We start from the raw sequence: 14218 nt of genomic DNA, 5'->3' as shown, positions 1-14218 counted from the left end.
CCACTGCACAACCAGGGAAGCCCTATTGTTTGTAGATTTTTTGATGATGAATGGATAAAGAAGATGTGGCACATATATACAATGGAATATTACTCAGCCATAAAAAGAAACAAAATTGAGTTATTTGTAGTGAGGTGGATGGACCTAGAGTCTGTCATACAGAGCGAAGTAAGTCAGAAAGAGAAAAACAAATACCGTATGCTAACACATATATATGGAATCTAAGAAAAAAATAAAAAAGTCATGAAGAACCTAGGGGCAAGACGGAAATAAAGACACAGACCTACTAGAGCATGGACTTGAGGATATGGGGAGGGCGAAGGGTAAGATGTGACAAAGTGAGAGAGTGGCATAGACATATATACACTACCAAACATAAAATAGATAGCTAGTGGGAAGCAGCTGCATAGCACAGGGAGATCAGCTTGGTGCTTTGTGACCACCTAGAGGGGTAAGAAAGGGAGGGTGGGAAGGAGGGGGACACAAGAGGGAAGAGATATTGAGAACATATGTATATATATAAATGATTCACTTTGTTATAAAGCAGAAACTAACACACCATTGTAAAGCAATTATACTCCAATAAAGATGTTAAAAAAAACTTGTAAACATCAAAAAATAAATAAAATAAAATGCCTGTGGCGAACTGAAAATTCACTCTAATGAGTACGTTTTATTTAAAAAGAGTCACTGCTTTCACTTTAAGCGCTGTTCTTGAAAATTCTGTCAGTCCACTCCTCATTGCAAGTAAATGGGTTGTTCATGTTGTAAATATGCTACTGAACTGGGTGTCTGCAAAACTGAGATTTAGCCAAGGGACTTCTTGCCTTAAAATCACCTGAATAACACACACACACACACACACACACACACACACACACACACACACACATTATTCTCAAAGTGTCACAGTTGTTAGTTCAGTCCATTTATCAAGCATAAATCTCAACTATTCCTTTCCTAAGTTGAAATTAGGGAACACTCGCTGACTTGATTAGATCTAGACAAAGCCTCAGTTGGTCACTAAAATTCCCCTATTTGGAAATAGGCCATGAGGAGCCTACAGTGGTTTTCCTGTTCTGTTAGTCTTACCTACTTGCTTGTAAGAAAGAAGGGCAGATGGATTAGAAACAGTTGGGACTAAGCATTAAACCAAAAGTAAGGGGGATACCTATCAAAGGAGGTCATGCAATCATTTTCTACCCAATTCAAGGTAGAACAAACATTTGTGTATTTGAAAATAATAAGGTAGGAATGAGGTAGTACTGTGAATGGCCCACAGTAGGAGGAATGATTGAACTATGATAATTTCTATCAGAAGTTCTTAATATAATACAAATAGAAATAGGACACAATGGGCTACAATACCCTCTTGTTTACTTGTCCCTTTTAAATGAGTTATGCACATGAAAAGGGGTAGAATTATATTTAGGTATTCATATAGGATTTAATTTTTAAAAAGCAATGCTAGCACTTATCATTGGACTTGTGATAATTACTATGTAAATGAAGGACTATTCTACAGGAAAATCTTTGTGTGTATACATGTGTGTACATAATCATGAAATGTTAAATCCAAAAAGGACATTTGAGAACATTTAATCCAACCTCACCATTTTACAGATAAAGAAATTGAAGCACAAAGTGTTGTAATGGCTTTACTAAAGACACAAAGCTAGGGAGTAGAAAACCCATGATTAGAACTTAGCTTTCCTTAAAACTTGAAACTACTAAGATTGAGAAACAGTTCTAAATATTGATTAATACTATGGGCTTGAAATCAGAATACCTGAATCTGTAATCCTGGCTCTATCCTTTCTTAGTTGTGTGTCTTTACCCAAGTTATAAACCTCGCTGTGCCTTTGTTGACCTTTTTACACAATTGGGATAATGGTGGCACCTCAAGTCTAGCAAAGAGGTGATTAAAATAATTCCTGATACATAATAAGCAATCAATAGATGTTAGTTATAATTATTGCTAGTCAAAGTTTTTTCTATTTGCCATAATACCCACTTCCACCTTAGAAAAATCCAAGGTAACTTTTCTGAATTATTGCTGGATCTTTAGAAGGATATCTTTGTGAAATAAAAAAGAAGTATAGATGAATGCTGTGGTTGTGAACTTCATTAACTAATGTGTTCATCCATAATCCTTATTGGGAATGTTGTAAGTAGCCATGAAATCCATAGCTACTATTTATAGCTTCAGTCCTGAGAACAACAAGCCAGCAGTGGTAACTTCACCAAAAACATCAAAATTGGTCTCTAGTGAGCTCATCCATTAAGTGGCCTCTAGTTGTGTTCCAGGAAGGGGCTGGTGTTAGACTGGGATATGGGGAAGGAAAGGACAAACTGAGCTTCAGAATGGGAAATGAATAAAACCTATTATTCTGGCTGGTAGTTGCCTTGGAAACAAGCCAATAATAATCAGTGTACAAAGTACACAAAATATTTTTTTTTTCTAAAGGAGTTTAAAGCTCCCTCCTGCAGCTAGGAACATGAACCTGAGTCAGGTTAGTCTTAGTCAAGTGAATTTGAAACCAGAGCTGAAGAGTAGGGAACAACATATTGTTCTCAGCTATTTTTAGAGTGATACTTTCCCATTTTTGATCAACACAATGCTAAAAGCTAGAGTACCAGCTGAACTCTTCAAGTTATTGACCCCTTCGAGGTTTAAATATAGATATCCTGATTTTTTAAACTCAATGTTTTTTCTACTAATAATAAGAACTACTACTCAATTCTTAATCTATGAACCTGTTTCCTCATGTTATACACAGGACAATGTCATTACCTAACTTGGAGTGTTGTAATGAGGGATTAAATAAGGTAATACACACATTGCGCTTGGAATAGTGCCTGGTGTAGAGTAAGTGCTCAAAAAAGTTTAACTCCTTTTTCATTCTCCAGTCTTGGAAGGCTTCTCTTAAAATCTGGTGTTTAGAATTATATCCAGTTTATGTTTCTGTTCCAGATCTCACTTTTGTATTATCATTGTCTCTGGTACAGGTATATGAACTTGCTTCTAATACTAAGATATGAGCCTCTGTATTTTGTACAGGAATTTTCACAGAGTCATAATAAGTAACCAGTTCAAATTGATTCAGCAAGTTAGTGGTGAAGCTGGGACTCAAAGAAGGATTCTTTCACACTGAGCTTGGTACATATTAGGCATTCAATAAATCTCACTAAGAGCGAATGAATGACTAAATTTTATTTTGTCATTCATTCATTATATCATTCATCAAGAATTTAGGTACCTCCCTTGTTCGGGGTATTACATTTTTATTAAGAGTCTAAGAGTTTACTGGCATTGGGAAACCAATTGCATTATTTACTTATATCAAACTACCTGCTTGATAAGAGTAAATCTACCTGATTGCAGTGTCATTCAGCATGTATTTCTCCATCCTGCCCATATGCATATCATGAAATACCCTGTCAAAGACTGCTAAAATCCAGATATAGTCTTCTACAGTATTTCCAATTTTTAAACATCTTTATTGGAGTACGATTGCTTTATACATGTGTTTGCTGGAAATCTGTATATCTTCTTTAGAGAAATGTCTATTTAGATCTTCTGCCCATTTTTGGATTGGATTGTTTGTTTTTTTGATATTGAGCTGCATGAGCTACCTGTATATTTTGGAGATTAATCCTTTGTCAGTTGTTTCATTTGCAAATATTTTCTCCCATTCTGAGAGTTGTCTTTTGGTCTTGTTTATGATTTCCTTTGCTGTGAAAAAGCTTTTAAGTTTCATTAGGTCCCATTTGTTTATTTTTCTTTTTCTTTCCATTTATGTAGGAGGTGGGTCAAAGAGGATCTTGCTGTGATGTATGTGATAGAGTGTTCTGCCTATGTTTTCCTCTAAGAGTTTTATAGTGTCTGGACTTACATTTAGGTCTTTAATCCATTTTGAGTTTATTTTTGTGTATAGTATTAGGGAATGTTCTAATTTCATTCTTTCACATGTAGCTGTCCAGTTTTCCCAGCAAAACTTATTGAAGAGGCTGTCTTTTCTCAAATACATTCTTTCATCCTTTATCAAAGATAAGGAGAACATATGTGTGTGGGTTTATCTCTGGGCTTTCTACCCTGTTGCATTGATCTATATTTCTGTTTTTGTGCCAGTACCATACTGTCTTGATTACTGTAGTTTTGTAGTATAGACTGAATGAGGGAGCCTGATTCCTCCAGCTCCATTTTTCTTTCTCAAGACTGCTTTAGCTATTTGAGGTCTTCTGTGTTTCCATACAACTTGTGGAATTTTTTATTCTAGTTCTGTGAAAAATGTCATTGGTAGTTTGATAGGGATTGCACTGAATCTGTAAATTACTTTGGGTAGTATAGTCGTTTTCACAATGTTGATTCTTCCAATCCAAGAACAATGTATATCTTTCCATCTGTTTGTATCATCTTTAATTTCTTTTATCAGGGTCTTATAGTTTTCTGCATACAGGTCTTTTGTCTCCTCACGTACATTTATTCCTGGATATTTTACTCTTTTTGTTGCTATGGTAAATGGGAGTGTTTCCTTAATTTCTGTTTCAGATTTCTCATCATTAGTGTATAGGAATGCAAGAGATTTCTGTGCATTAATTTTATACCCTGCTAATTTAACAGATTCATTCATTAGCTCTAAGTTTTTTGGTAGCATATTTGGGATTCTCTAGGAATAGTATCATGTCATCTGCAAACAGTGACAGTTTTACTTCCTCTTTTCTGATTTGGATTCCTTTTATTTCTTTTTTTCTCTGATTGCTGTGACTAAAACTTCCAAATCTATGTTTAATAATAGTGGTGAGAGTGGACAGCGTTGTGTTGTTCCGGATCTTAGAGGAAATGGTTTCAGTTTTTCACCATCAAGAATGACGTGGGCTCTGGTTTTGTCATATATTGCCTTTATTATGTTGAGGTAGTTTCCTCTATGCCTATTTTCTGGAGGGTTTCATCATAAATGGGTGTTGAATTTTGTTGAAAGCTTTTTCTGCATCTATTGAGATGATCAAAGGATTTTCTCCTTCAATTTGTTAATATAGTTTATCACATTGATTTATTTGTGTATATTGTAGAATCCTGGCATTCCTGCGATAAACCCCAATTGATCATGCTGTGTGATCCTTTTAATGTGCTGTTGGATTCTGTTTGCTAGTATTTTGTTGAGGATTTTTGCATCTATGTTCATCAGTGATATTGGCCTGTAGTTTTCTTTCTTTGTGACATCTTTTTCTGGTTTTGGTATCAGGGTGATGGTGGCCTCATAGAATGAGTTTAGGAGGATTCTTCCTTCCTGCTATATTTTGGAAGAGTTTGAGAAGGATAGGTGTTCACTCTTCTCTAAATATTTGATAGAATTCGCCTGTGAAGCCATCTGGTCCTGGGCGTTTGTTTGTTGGAAGGTTTTTAATCACAGTCTCAATTTCAGTGCTTGTGATCAGCCTGTTCATATTTTCTATTTCTTCCTGGTTCAGTCTTGGAAGGTTGTGTTTTCTAAGAATTTGTCCATTTCTTCCAGGTTGTCCATTTTATTGGCATATAGTTGCTTGCAGTTATCTCTCATGATCGTTTGTATGTCTACATTGTCAGTTTGTTACTTCTTTTTTATTTCTAATTCTATTGTTTTAAGTCTCCTCCCTTTTTTTCTTGATGACTCTGGCAAGTGGTTTATCAATTTTGTTTATCTCCTCAACGAACCAGCTTTTGGTTTTATTGATCTTTGCTTTTGTTTCCTTCGTTTCTTTTTCATTTATTTCTTATATGATCTTTATGATTTCTTTCCTTCTGGTAACTGTGGGTATTATTTGTTCTCCTTTCTCTAATTGCTTTAGGTATAATGTTAGATTGTTTATTTGAGTTGTTTCTTGTTTCTTGAGGTAGGGTTGTATTGCTATAAACTTCCCTCTTAGAACTGCTTTTGCTGCCTCCCATAGCTTTTGGGTCATCATGTTTTCATTGTCATTTGTTTCTAGGTGTTTCCTCTTTGATTTCTTCAGTGATCTCTTGGCTATTTAGTAGTATATCATTTAGGCTCCATGTGTTTATACTTTTTACAGAGTTTACCTGTAGTTGATATATAGTCTCATAGCATTGTGGTCGGAAAAGTTATTTGGTACAATTTCAATTTTCTTAAACTTACCAAGGCTTGATTTGCTACCCAAGATATGATCTATCCTGTAGAATGTTCCAGGATAGCACTTGAGAAAAAAAAATGTATTCTGTTGTTTTTAGATGGAATGTCCTATAAATATCAATTAAATCCACCTTGTCTAATGTCATCTAAAGCTTATGTTTACTTATTTATTTTCATTTTGGATGATTTGTCCTATAGTGAAAGTGGGGTGTTATCATCCCCTACTATGATTGTGTTACTGTCAATTTTACCTTTTATGGCTGTTAGCATTTGCCTTAAGTACTGAGGTGCTCCTATGTTGAGTGCATAAATATTTACAAGTGCTATATCTTCTTGGATTGAGCCCTTGATCAGTATGTAGTGTCCTTCTTTGTCTCTTCTAATAGTCTTTATTTTAAAGTCTGTTTTGTCTGATATGAGAATTGCTACTCCAGCTTTATTTTGATTTCCATTTGCATGGAATATATTTTTGCATTCCCTCTCATTCAGTCTATATGTGTCCCTAGGTCTGAAACGGGTCTCTTGTAGACAGCATATATATGATTTTGTTTTTTATCCATTTAGCAAGTCTATGTCTTTTGGTTGGAACATTTAATCCATTTACATTTAAGGTAGTTTTTGAAATGCGTGTTCCTATTACCATTTTTTTAATTGTTTTGGGTTTGTTATTGTAGGTCTTTTCCTTCTCTTGTGTTTCCTGACTAGAGAGGCTCCTTAAGGACTTGTTGTAAAGCTGGTTTGGTGGTGCTGAATTCTCTTATCTTTTGCTTGTCTGTAACATTTTTAATTTCTCCATTGAATGTTAATGAGATCCTTGCTGGGTAGAGTAATCTTGGTTGTAGGTTGTTCTCTTTAATCACTTTAAATATGTCTTGCCACTCCCTTCTGGCTTGCAGAGTTTCTGCTGAAAGATCAGCTGTTAACCTTATGGGGGTTCTCTTGTATGTTATTTGTGGAATTTCCCTGGCAGCTTTTAATATTTTTTCCTCTGTATTTAATTTTTGATAGTTTGATTAATATATGTCTTGGCATGTTTCTCCTTGGATTTATCCTGTACGGGACTCTCTGTGCTTCCTGGACTTGATTAAATATTTCCTTTCTCCTATTAGGGAAGTTTTCAACTATAATCTCTTCAAATATTTTTTCAGTCCCTTTCTTTTTCTCTTCTTCTTCTGGGACCCCTATAATTCGAATGTTGGTGCATTTAATTTTTTCCAGAGGTCTCTGAGACTGTCCTCAATTCTTTGCAATCTTTTTTTTTTTTTTATTATTCTGCTCTGCAGTAGTTATTTTCACTATTTTTTCTTCCAGGTCACTTATCCGTTCTTATGCCTCAGTTATTCTGCTTTTGATTACTTCTAGGAAATTTTAAATTTCATTTATTGTGCTGTTCATCATTGCTTGCTCTTTAGTTCTTCTATGTCTTTGTAAAAAGTTTCTAGTATTTTCTCCATTCTATTTCCAAGATTTTGGATCATCTTTACTGTCATTACTTTGAATTCCTTTTCAGGTAGACTGCCTATTTCCTCTTCATTTGTTTGGTCTGGTGGGTTTTTACCTTGCTCCTTCATCTGCTGTGTGTTTTTCTGTCTTCTCATTTTGCTTAACTTACTGTGTTTGGGGTGTCCTTTTTGCAGGCTGCAGGTTCATATTTCCCATTGCTTTTGGTGTCTCCCCCCTGTGGGTAAGGTTTGTTCAGTGGGCTGTATAGCTCACTGGTGGAGGACACTGGTGCCTGTGTTCTGATGGATGATGGTGGATCTTGTCTTTCTAGTTGGCCGGACCATGTCCGGTTGTGTCTTTGGGGATGTCTGTGAACTTATTATGATTTTAGGCAACCTCTCTTCTAATGGGCAGGTTTGTGTTCCTGTTTTGCTAGTTGTTTGCCATAGGGTGTCTAGCACTGTAGCTTGCTTATTTTTGAGTGGAGCTGGGTCTTTCAGCCTTGCAATGGAGATTTCTGAGAGAGCATTTTTTGTTTGATATTACATGCTGCCAGGAGGTCTCTGGTGGAATAATGTTCTGAACTCGGCTCTCCCACCTCCAAGGCTCAGGTCTGACACTCAGCTGGAGCACCAAGACTCTGTCAGCCACGACTTGGAAGAAAAGTGAGAAAAAATAAAAGAAAGAGAGAAAAATAAAATAAAATAAAAAAGTTATTAATAAAAAAATATTAAAAAGTAGTAAAAAAATAGAAAGAGAGAGAAACCAAACCAGAAAACAAATCCCCCAGTGATAACAAGTGCTAAAAACTATTCTAAAAAAAGAAAAGAAAAAACTGGACAGACAGAACCCTAGGACAAATGATGAAAGCAAAGCTATACAGACAAAATCACACAAAAAAGCATACACATACCCACTCACAAAAGGAGAGAAATATATATATATATATATATATATTATATATATATATATTATATATATATATATATATAAAGGAAGAGAGCAACCAAATCAATAAACAAATCTACCAATGATAATAAGCTCTAAATACTTAACTAAGATAAACATAAAGCCAGAAACAAATTAGGTGCAGAAAACCCGAAGTCTACATTTGATCCCAAAGTCCACTGCATCAATTTTTGGATGATTTGCTGTCTATTCAGGTATTCCACAGATGCAGCGTGCATCAGTTTGATTGTGGAGATTTAATCTGCTACTCCTGAGGGTTCATGGAGAGATTTCTCTTTCTCTTCTTTGTTTGCACATCTTCTGCTGTTCAGCTTTGGATTTGACCCCATCTCTGTGTGTAGGTCACCTGAGGGTGCCTGTTCCCCACCCAGACAGGGCAGGGTTAAAGTAGCAGTTGATTAGGGGGCTCTAGCTCACTCAGGCCAGGGGGAGGAAGGGGTAGAGAATGTGGGGCTATCCTGCGGCGGCAGAGGCCAAAATAATGTTGTAACAGCCTGAGGCATGCTGTGTGTTCTCCCAGGGAAGTTGTCCCTGGATCATGGGAACCTGGCAATGGTGGGCTCCACAGGGTCCCGGGATAGGTGGTGTGGATAGTGACCTGTGCGTGCACACAGGCTTCTTGGTGGCTGCAGCAGCAGCCTTAGCATCTCATGCACGTCTCTCATGTCCACCCTGATAGCCGCAGCCTGCCCCCATCTCTGGACCTCTTTTAGGCGTTGCTCTGAATCTCCTCCCCTCGCACGCCTTGAAACTATGGTCTCTTGCCTCTTAGGCAGGTCCACACATTTTCCCAGACTCCTTCCTGGGTAGCTGTGGCACACTAGCCCCCTTTGGGCTGTGTTCACGCAGCCAACCCCTGTCGTCTCCCTGGGATCTGACCTCCGAAGCCTGAGCCTCAGCTCCCAGCCCCCACCAACTCCAGCGGGTGAGCAGAGAAGCCTCTCAGGCTGGTGAGAGCTGGTCGGTACTGATCCTCTGTGCGGGAATCTCTCCGCTTTGCCCTCTGCACCCATGTTGCTCTCCTCTCCTTCATGGCTCTGAAGCTTCCCCCCGACCTATCTGCTGTCTCCACCAGTGAAGGGGCTTCCTTGTGTGTGGAAACTTTTCCTCCTTCACAGCTCCCTCCCAGAGGTGCAGGTCCCATTTCTATTCTTTTGTCTCTATTTTTTCTTTTGCCCTACCCGGGTACGTAGGGAGTTTCTTTCCTTTGGGGAAGTCTGAGGTCTTCTTCCAGTGTTCAGTAGGTGTTCTGTAGGAGCTGTCCCACATGTAGATGTATTTGTGATGTATTTGTGTGGAGGAAGGTGATCTCCACATCTTACTCCTCAGCCATCTTGAAGCTATCCCCTCCCCAGTATTTCCTTTTAAAGTTAGCTCAAGATGCAGCAAATTATAGTGGTTAATTACTGGAATTTGGAGTTGAACCCGGCTTTAAATCCAGGATATTATTTTCTAGATGTGTGGGCTTGGGCATGTTACTTAGCTTGTTTCTTTATCTTTAAAATGGGAATGATCATATAGTATGAGATAATGGTATAAAATATAAAATAATAATGTATAATAGCATAATAACATTAGATTGGTAAAAACAAGTCTAGGGCAAATGTATGGTGCATGTAAAGTCCTTACCGCAGTGCCTGGCATATAGTGTTATTATTATATCTCTCAAACGGATATAGTAAGTATCTCATAGGGTGGTTGGGAGGTATGAATGCAATGATGCATGTAAATTGACAGGCATACAGCTGGACCTCCTCCACCTACTCTCCCCTTTCTCCCTTTCCTGCACCTATCCTCCTCCCATTCTCCTCCAACTCCCCTCATAGCCCAAGTGCTCAAATGCAGAGTTGGGATAAATAAGCTCAGGATGGTTGACAATAGCTCAACCTCCACATTTCCCTCCACCCTGTGTTAGGTTTCTAGTCAGTGTCTGTTCTGTGAGACCCACAAGCCTCCCCCAAGATTTTTGTTTTCAGCGGATTTTTCACAGGCCACTGCTGAACCGGAGGCTAATTAAAATGTTTACTCACTGCAGATCTGGGCTCCATCATACATAGGGACTTGGTGATGAAAGATAAATCCTCTGAGTGACTTCCCTGGTGGTCCAGTGGGTAGGACTCCATGTTCCCAATGGAGGGGGTATGGGTTTGATAACTGGTTGGGGAACTAGATCCTGCATGCATGGCACAACTAAGAGTCTATATGCTGCAACTAAGAAGTCCACATGCTGCAACTGTGAAGTCTGCATGCCGCAACAAGAGCCTGCATGCTACAACTAAGACCCAGAGAAGCCAAAATTAAAAAAAAAAAAAGACATGGGCTATTACTTTAAAATAATTTAAAAGGAAAGAAAGAAAGAAAAAGAAAGAAAGAAAGAAAGAAAGAAAGAAAGAAAGAAAGAAAGAAAGAAAGAAAGAGAGAAAAGAAAGAAAGAAAGAAAGATCTTCTGATCTAGTCAGTCCTTTGTGTGTTTTCCTTTATGAGAAACAATTAACTATGCCTCATGACGATGTAAATGTGCCTGTATATCAGCCTTTAACCAGTCCCTTCAATGTGAGCTTTAATAGCACACTATTTATCTGCCAACAGTTGTGTTCTGGTGTCCACTGACTGAATAGAGAAGGAGACACAAAAGCTGCCATAGAATGAGTAGCTTGCTTCACATCTGCTTGTTTTGTTTTTAGATTGCTGTAGGTATGCCATTTTTAATTTCCAGGTCTCAGTTTCTCCAGCTATGAAATGAGGGGATCTTGTGGATCATTTACAGTCTTAATATTTATGATTCTTTATGAAGTGAGTTTGTTTTTTCCTACTCAATTGATATGGCAGTGAAAATACCTCACGTTTGCAGAGGTATTTTGCCTTTTTTTTAAATAAAAGGCTTTCTGCACACATAATCTCACAATATTCTCAATTATCCTGTAAAGTACATAAGACCAAGAAACTTGAACACAGCATATAGAGGTTAAATGACTTGTCCATGGCCATACAGCATATTAGTGATAAAACCAGGATGAGAACTCAGTTCTCCTGATTCCTAGTCTAATGTAACCACACAGAAAGATTAATTACTATAATATGGCTGTGAGCTGGAAGAAACTCCACTTAAAAAATCGTATCACCTGTAACTTCATTACTTTTTAAGGTGATTTATCTTCATTATTTTAAGAGAATAGAGCTGTCACTTTCTTTATTTTTTCCTGAGCACGGAACTTCTTATATACTACATAGTCCAAAAAGCATCATCTGGTAACCATTATAATGGATAATAAGCCCCCAAGGGCTGGGTGAATATCTTAATGATGTTTCTTTATAATACCCATGCTGTGGAAATATCTTCCTCTTACCAAATTTATTCAAGTCATTTAAGTAGACGGAGGCCTTTAAATGGAGATGCCTCCTAGACAAGTGTGTCTAGGATTATCTACAATAACTATTATCTATTTAACTGGGTTTGGCAATTCAGCAACCTCACCTTTTTAGAATACCATTTGGAACCAAGAAAGTAGTAAAAAAAATGTATCATCTGAGCAATAAAAATGATTGTTAAAAGCCAAGACACATTGTTTACAGCAGAATTCCTTTGATGCTTCCCCTCACTTCTCAGGACACTGGTTATCTGGTGTCTAAATCCTCAGCATATTACAAGTGAGAACAGGGGTTACAAGAGGCAGGCACACTGACAGTCAAACTGACAGCTGACAGTGTGACAAAAGATGGGGAAAAGACGAAAAGCAATAAAGCCCAGAAACCAGAACTCACAAAGAACCGCAATCTAGGTTAATTTACCGAGGGAGGAATCAGACCCTGAGCGCATTGTTGCATAATAACATAGTACACTATTCAGATTCTGAATGATGTCCCTAACTCATTAAAATATTAGCCAAAAATTAAAGGTTATAAAAATTATAGATTTTGTTAGATGTTGTTCCCTGCTTAAAAAGACAGGGAAAAGAATTATAAGGAGGGACAATGTTCTCAAGTTCTAAATTTAACTTGGCTGAAACATGAAAATAAAGGAAGACACCTATTAATTAGGTTTTATTTTTATTTTTTATTTCTTTTTACTTCAGTATAAATTAGCCTTAATCAAAATGAAGATGGGGGCAAGATTATTTTATCTTTAAGAAGAGTGGTTAAGAAAACCACCTCAGCTAATTGGAAAACTGTGCTGATTGGAATGACTCATTCCTGAAGGTTCTTCATAGCTGAAATTTACTGCATTTATATATCAAATTAGTCAGCATGAGTGATTTTTCCCTAACTTGGCCATCACAGAGAGAAAATTGCCTACACTGAAATATCTGATAAATTTGCCCTAGATTAATTCCTTTCTGGGCATGGTAACATCGCAGAGCACTTTAGGCAATGAAATACCAAATGCTGATCTGGCTGCAAATCACTCTGAGCAAAAGAGAATGTTTTGGATCACAAAAACAAAGGTGCAAAAGACACCAGTACATTCCTAGAAGCAATGTTTTCTGCCTAAATTGTATGTATATCTTGTAGATATAGAAAAGGGGATTTGTTTTTATAGTATGTGACCTCTTTCCAAACATTTATGCCCTAATATATTACAAAACCTGTTTATCCTTTCATCCCATAGCAAGGTAGCTGAGAATGCTTTAATCCATCTTCTTGTTATTCTGGGTGTGTACTCTTATCTACCTGTGACAAATGATACTAGGATGAGTAGAAGAGAGATATAATTCAGTATTTTTAAAATAAATTCCTTAGTATACTTAATAATTACCTTTGAGAGAGACACAGAATCTTCCATGCAGGACCAAGGTGCAATAAAGAATTTGGGAGGGAGAAAGACATTTATTCAACACTGGCAATACTATGATTCTTTAAATGGTGTATTTTAGCTCTCTCTGTCCCTAAATTCTGAAAATAATACTCTGAAATTCAAATTAGGACCATGTATCTTAAGCTTCATGCATCTTTTCTGAATTATAAAGGTTGAACTGTGCAGCTTTATGGCTGATGTTAACTAAATGATTACATTTATACATTTCTTTAAATTTGAATGACAGCCTATTTCTAACAAATATAAGATAGTCAGTTAGAAAGTTGTAGTTCTGCTATTTTCATATTCTAAAATTCATTGAGATAAGAAAGATTCAGACAACTTTGAACCTGGAGACCCATAAGCCTGGATTGTTCCAAGGGACCTATACTTTGACACTTCTAGGAGTCTAATAAGTAGACCTTGGGGTAGAAACAAATTGTAAAGGCATATAAATTAGACTTGTTTCCAATCAAATATATTGCTGCTCTAAGTTGGTTGAGGCTGTTATGTAGTGGGTGAAGTGTGATAGGCAACTAGTAGGGCTAATTGTGCTCATTATTGGTTTAGTGCAAAAATAATTCAAACGCACACACACATATCTGATCATGGCTTATTTGGGGGCTACATTTTAAACTGATAGAGCACTCCCTCACTCCCTTCCCTGCAATACTCTGAGAGGGAAACATTATTTTCCTTCCCAACCCTTCCCTACCCTCTCCTCCCCTTTTCTCTTTTCTATTCTCTCCTCTTCTGTTCCCTCCTAATTCTTTAGTAGCAGTGAGAAAGTATTATCAACGGAATTGTTAGGCAAGGAAGATACCTCAGCATATCTTGAACAGAAAGTAATGTTTTCTACACGTTTGGCTTGCATTTTCTGCTT

The sequence above is a fragment of the Tursiops truncatus genome, chromosome X (assembly GCF_011762595.2).
Source record: "Tursiops truncatus isolate mTurTru1 chromosome X, mTurTru1.mat.Y, whole genome shotgun sequence".
In the NCBI taxonomy this organism is placed as follows: domain Eukaryota; kingdom Metazoa; phylum Chordata; class Mammalia; order Artiodactyla; family Delphinidae; genus Tursiops; species Tursiops truncatus.
The sequence above is the reverse complement of the archived record's forward strand: the minus strand, read 5'-3'. Positions refer to the sequence as shown.